The following is a 6,747-nucleotide window of genomic DNA, read 5'->3' as shown; positions in this document are numbered from 1 at the left end:
GTTTTCATTATATGATAGCACCACAATATAGGACAAGAAAGCCTGATTTCAGCGATGTAGCACTTACTGGGCTGCTTGGTGCAGTGTTGATAGAATCCTTGTTTTGTCTGATGTAGATGTAGCAGAGCTAAGACTTCTGGGCTCTGTATAATCCTGCGCACACCACTGACTGGCAGCTTTCTGTGTAGACTGTACATTGTCAGCAAGCTGCCAATCAGTGGTGGGGGCGGGGTTACATAGATTAGCCTGACTGGTCTGCACCTGAGATGTAGTCCGCTAGTGACAATTTCCTGCTGATAAAACACTGATTGTATTAATACTACAGCACAGTCTAATAAATGAAACATCACTCTCATCAGGCTTTCTTGCCATGTATTATGCTGCTTTCAGATTAAATAGCAAAAACCTCCTGACAAATTCCCTTTAACACACTGAGCCACTGTGTGAAATGCTGAGTCATTGGGAGTGTGGTGTTCATGTCAGGAATGTCTGTCCACTCCCCTGGATATGTCTAGAGAAAATTAGTTCTGTGTTGTTTTTGCTTTCCAACTTATTTGCAGACAAAAGCAAGGAAGAAGTCTACAAAAATAAGTAGTTTGAATAAACTTAAAGGGGTTGTCCAGACTTTTCAGAAAAGTCTGCAGTTACTCCATGTGACTGCAGACTCATGAGTCGTCACATCGTGCGCGGTGCGCGCTATAAAGATGCTCCAGCGCCGGCGGCGAGACCAAATGGTCATGTGACTGCAAGTATGTGATATGCATGCTTCTGGCCATACTCCAACCACATATAAGCGGCCTTGTACAATTCATTTGAATTAAGGGAGGCCCAGTCGGAATGTGGACAACCCCTTTAACACTTTCCACCCCAGGGTTGAGGAAAAGAATATTGAAAGCTTCATTCTGCACTGCAGTTGATATAGTGTGCCCCAAAGGGGGAGCGATTAGTCCTCCTGGATGAGAGAGTCGCCATTACAGAAAAAGAGCAAGGATTGCCACCATAGAGGGTTATTCTTGTTAGTGAGAAGTGTATTTGCTAAAAGGACAAAGTTTAGCTGCCACAAGACCAAAGATTAATCACAGCAGAGGGTAGATAGAGGCTTATTCCTGACTGTGATGGCTGCCACACAAATAGCAACAAATTGTGAAGAGAACTTCATACCCCCAACGTAACAAGACAAGAAAGGACAGATCATGCAGCAAAACTTTAGACTATGCCCTTAAACACATCCACTTCATTCACCCCTGTCCACAAAGAAAAAGGCGGAATTGAATATTTTTCACCATTTCATCCCACAAGGCATTTTTTCCCATTTTACAGTACATTTTACAGAAAATGGATGGTGTCAATCAAAACTACAACTATTGTAGTCCCACAAGAAACAAGACCTTATGTGGTATATAGATGGAAAAATAAAAAGGTTACGGCTCTTGGAAGAAGGGGAAGGAAAATGCAAACGATAAAGCCGAAAACTGACTGCCGAGTCGAGGTGATAAAGGGGTTAACCAGGCTTGGGACCAAAGTCTGCAGGTACTCTGCAGAATCGTGACTGTGTGTGGTGGCAAACTTGTCTAGTTGGCACATGACCGCAAGTGTGGACATTGCATATAGCGTAGTCACGCGACTACCTGATTGCACCGGCAATAGTGGCAGAGAGCGCACCACACACTGTCACGATTCAGCAGTCACGTTTCAAAACTAAGGGCCCAATTCATTAAAACTGGGATTACGGAGGGTCCATGTCCACTCCAATTCTCCAGTGGTGCCTCTACCTATCATCCCACACTTGCTGCTGGTGCCCCCTGATGCTATCACCTGGCCCTGTCAATCCATAACACTGTCTAAGGGAGGTTCCCTCCAGGATGGCTGTCACCCACTGGTTGCCCTTTTCAGAGGAGCCCTCCACCGCTTACCTTTTAGCTGCCTGTCTCTGGCTTCTCAGCACTGTTGTCACTTGTCTGGACCCACTTCTCTGTGAGGATCTCAGCTGGCAATCTACATGGTAGGCTTGACTCCGACTCCCACTTTTCTACACTTCACGATCCATTCCCAAAGGGGACACCAAAACCAGAAGTGAAGATGCAAAACCAGATTAGTGGTTAGCACTGCAGCCTTGCAGCGCTGGGGTCCTGGGTTCAAATCCCACCAAGGACAACATCTGCAAGGAGTTTGTATGTTCTCCCTGTGTTTGTGTGGGTTTCCTCCGGGTTCTCCGGTTTCCTCCCACACTCCAAAGTCATACTGATAGGGAATCTAGATTGTGAGCCCCGATGGGGACAGCGAAGATAATGTATGTAAAGCGCTGCGGAATATGTTAGCGCTATATAAAGATTATTATTATATACAAACATACTTTATCAATAAGGTAACAAACTTCTGGGCAACAACATTATTTTCTTGCCAACATGGCATCATTAAGATTACAAAGGGCACGAGTCTCGCCCACGTCACACATGAACTATGATTACAGGGGGAACGAGTATGGTCCACGATGGAACCAAATCCACTTGAAGGAGCGAACTATCCTTCAAACTCTCATATATATCCATACTACTGAAAGGGAATCTGTCAGCAGCATTTCGGCTCCCAAACTATTTATATGGGAATGTAACTCAATTCCTCGCCCAGCACTGTCTCATCCTGCTTGACTGGCGGCTCCTTTGTCTGAAGTCACACAGCATAGAGACTGCCAATCAAGCAGAAGGGGGTGACGCCATGTGGGGAATAGAGCTGGAGTGACAGGCTTCAGATCTACTATAGCTCTCTAGCCTCATTTACATATCAATTGAAACGCTGATTTCTCAGTAACAGAGTAAAGGACTGGCCATGTAAAGGTATTGCTGAACTTGTCTTTAAAAGAGCTACATGCGCATATAAGTAGATTTGGGCGTGAAGTTCTGCCGACAGTCCCTTTAAAAAGGCACTATGTACACCACACTATGTACACCACTGCTTAAAGATTCCGCAACCCTAGATCACATGAATCTAGAGGGGGCATGAGCTGTAAAACTGCATCTCATAAGACTCCGGAAATATTTCTACAGTTAACTTATATTTGACTATAACTAAATGGGGTGTACAGAAATGATTAATCAGAGGCAGACAGCAACTTTAACACTTTCCTTTACCGAGCACACAGAAACAATATTTGCAACAATATTAATGAAACTGGCATACGGAGTAAACACTGTGGCAGCTTTTTTTTTTTTTTGCTTACATGCAAAATCACTGACATCTGAATGAGGCCTAACACTGGCAATACAGAAAGAGTCTGTGTTAATTTTGGTCTCAAACGCCTGCAACTTTATAACATCATTTCTATTTCAATTCCTGGTTCTTGTCAAGGATTCTGCTGTAAATAAATGGAAATATTCCTGTTTACTTCCAAACAAGTTGGAAAACCTGTCCTGCTTCTAACAGTAACAGAGCACAATACAGTGTGCTATAGTGCTACCCTGTGGCTATCCTTGTGTACTGCAAGTACATGTTAGCTGGCCCAAAATTCTTACTCAAGTATAGTTAGCATTAACCTCTTAACGACCTTGGGTTATTCCGTTCCGGTAATTCCGGTAATTCCGCGATTCTGAACGTGGCGATACCAAATATGTGTATGCAGGTTTTTTTTTTAATTATTTTATTTTGAATGGGGTGAAAGGGGGGTGATTTAAACTTTTATATTTTTTTTATTTCTTTTATATTTTTTAAAACATTTTTTTCCACTTTCTGCATGCTTCAATAGTCTCCATAGGAGACTAGGAGCTGCAGTTATCTGATCGTTTCTGTTACACAGAGGCGATGAGCAGATCGCCTCTGTGTAGCAGAAATGCTCACTGGCTATGAGCGCTGACCACTGGGTGGCGCTCATAGCAAGGGAGACATGACAACCACAGGGGTCTGCTGCAGACCCCGGGTTGTCATGCCCATGCATCGTGACCCGCGATCACGTGACGGGGTCACCAATTGGTGGGGCTAATGCCGCGCTTCCGGTGCGGCGCTGTTAAATGCCGCTGTCAGAGATTGACAGTGGCATTTAACTGGTTAACAGCAGCGGGTGGATCGCAATTCCACCCGCGGTTGTTGCGGGCATGTGTCAGCTGTAAGAATCAGCTGACATGTGCCCGGTTCAGTGCGAGCTCAGCACCGGAGCCCCCACTGGACCGGGGGTGATGGCCTGGGGCGTACTAATACGCCCCAGGCCATAAAGGGGTTAAGGGCAATCATTTATAGCAAGATCATTTATTAGTTTATATACTTGGAAAAAAAGTTGTCAAACTAGATTTACATATGTTCATTAACCTCTAAGTTACCTTGCTGAGGTTCAATCTAAAGCCTGATTAAGAACTGTTGTAATTATGATTTTGGCATCTGGTCGGCAAGTTATGTTTGAAAGGCACAAAAAGGTATTTAACTGTACTGTTCAATGGAGCCATAGTTTCCTGCACAGTGTAGGAAAGGCAAAGTGCAACACGAAGGAAAGAGGGGATGGAGACCTCCTAGGCTGATCTGATATCACCCTGTCTTCCCTATCGTCCCTATATTGGTTTCACACCAATCGCAGATGAGGAACCTAAAACCTTGTATCTCCCTAGAGCTAGGCCCTGGCTAGGGAAAGGGGGATGAGCGCTAGTCAGTCCCCACTAACAACTAAAGACAGTGTGGCGCCCCTGAGGGTTCGGTCGCCACAGAGGTATTGCATCTCATCCAGAGGTGTGGTATCTCACTCTCAGGTAAGGAAAGAGTATGGCTCAGGACCCTAACACCTGCATTCACTACACCACATTTCCGGTGGACAGGGCGAGAATGCTCCTACAGGAGAGCACAAGTGTCCCTGATCCCTGGCTGGAGTGGAGGGAACCACCTAGAGAGGGGGAACTATGTAGTGGATGGGGTGGAGAACGTAGTTCCTGGGAGCACTGGTAGTAGGAAGTATAAAAGGGAGGAACCATCTTAGGTCAGTAGTCAGTTCCAGTCAGACAGACTGAGGAGGAGTCAGGGAGCAGAGGCTCTGTATGAGCTCTGCTCCACAGGCAGGCCTAGTCGGGAGGCCTGAGCCTGGGAGAGAGAGAAGAGGGAGCAGGACGGCTCCAGGAACCAGGAGAGAAGGGACCCTAGGGGTACGGGCCGTGCAGAAGGCCACCCGTACGCCCGCTGCTACCAGGAGGTAGAGGGGTCAGGCCAGAACAGGGAACCGGGTCCCTCAACTAGTGGAAAAACAGCAAATGCTCAACTAGGAACCGGAGGCTGCAGTGTTTCAAGTGCTGTAGCCATAAGTCCACACCAGTCGCACTAAGAAGGTAGCCACATAGGACCCAGGGGACGGAACATACGTCGCCCGCTAAGGCCCGAGGGTACCGGATAGAAGTGGCACTGGGTGTGAGGTGCAGGAAGAGGCCAGAGGAAGGTACACAGAACGGGGTCCTGATAAGTGCTCTAGAGATACCTGAGGGTGGACTGAGCCCCTCACTGAGTACGCACAGCACGACGTGGGAAGTTGCTTGGACGTCTGTAACTTGGAAGTTGATAACCGTGAGTAAAGACCCTGGGACTGCACTATCTTGTCTCTGTGTTCCTTGCGGCGCCAGCACTCACAGCACTAGAACGCCCTGCACAATCACCACCATCATCCAGTCGCGCTGCCCTGAAGCTACACTCCTCCTGTGGGGAGTCACATCACCTGGCTGCACATACCACCAGCTTCAGTGGACTGCTCCGCAGCGGCGGTCACCAATAACCGCATTCCACAGGTGGCGTAGTCGGACATTAACATTTGTACACATAGACTATCCCCTTGGTTTTACCGCCCTGGGTCACGGACCGGGTCGCCGCCACGGTGACTACAACCCCCAGCATCCACAAGGCCTGGCTCCGGGTATCCCCACCGCCCAGGGGGCGCGTCAACAGCAAGGGGAGACAGACACGGGGGAAGTAACTAAGCTTGAGCCAACTTCAGAGAGATTGCACACATGGCCTCTTAGCACCAGAGAGGAAGTAACCAGACTGCAATAGCACCAAGCCTTCACAAGGGGTCATGTGAAATGACCGGCGCCTACCTATAGCAGACTGAAAGTGTTTAAACACCCAGGCCAGCCTGTTAATTAGAGCAGGGTCCTAGAGTGAGACAGCTTCTAAGAAGATGTCTGTAATGCCAAACGTAGAGAGCTCCTGCAACCAACTGCAGGGTGACTGTCTGTCACATCTGACACACCCGTGGCATATAGACTCTAATGCTCAGACATGGTACAACTATGGTGAATACCTTTCTGGGCGTAGGAAAGCATGGTATGCTGCACTTTTCTATACTTCTGAAAAAATATATACCCAGAGTGAAGGTGGTAAACCGCATGCTCAGATGTTCTGCGTCTGACCATTGCCGTCTACGGCTCTGCTGACTGTTCCCTTTGAATTTCAGTTTTGTGGTTATCAGTCGTGCTCACCTAGCAAAAATTTAGATCAAAAGAAGATAGTAATAAGCTGTGTATTTTAGCTTGGGGCTATACAATGATTTTGGCACTGCAAAGCCACCCCATTCACCTTCATTACACTGTGATGTAACAGAGACATAGAGCGGTCTTTGGCTATGCAACCTGTGGCTGTATACTTAATTTTCCCACTAATTTGGAAATAGTATACCTAAAGTGGCCAATTCCTGTGCAAGATTAATTAGAAAAAAAAAAAGTTTACCCATGGTTTGTATCTGGTATTGCACCTTGGTCCCATTCAAAAAAATACTGCAATACCAGACATAAC

The sequence above is a fragment of the Phyllobates terribilis genome, unplaced genomic scaffold, assembly GCF_046119375.1.
Source record: "Phyllobates terribilis strain yellow unplaced genomic scaffold, ASM4611937v1 Scaffold_12__6_contigs__length_324123572, whole genome shotgun sequence".
Classification (NCBI taxonomy): Eukaryota; Metazoa; Chordata; class Amphibia; order Anura; family Dendrobatidae; genus Phyllobates; species Phyllobates terribilis.
The sequence above is the reverse complement of the archived record's forward strand: the minus strand, read 5'-3'. Positions refer to the sequence as shown.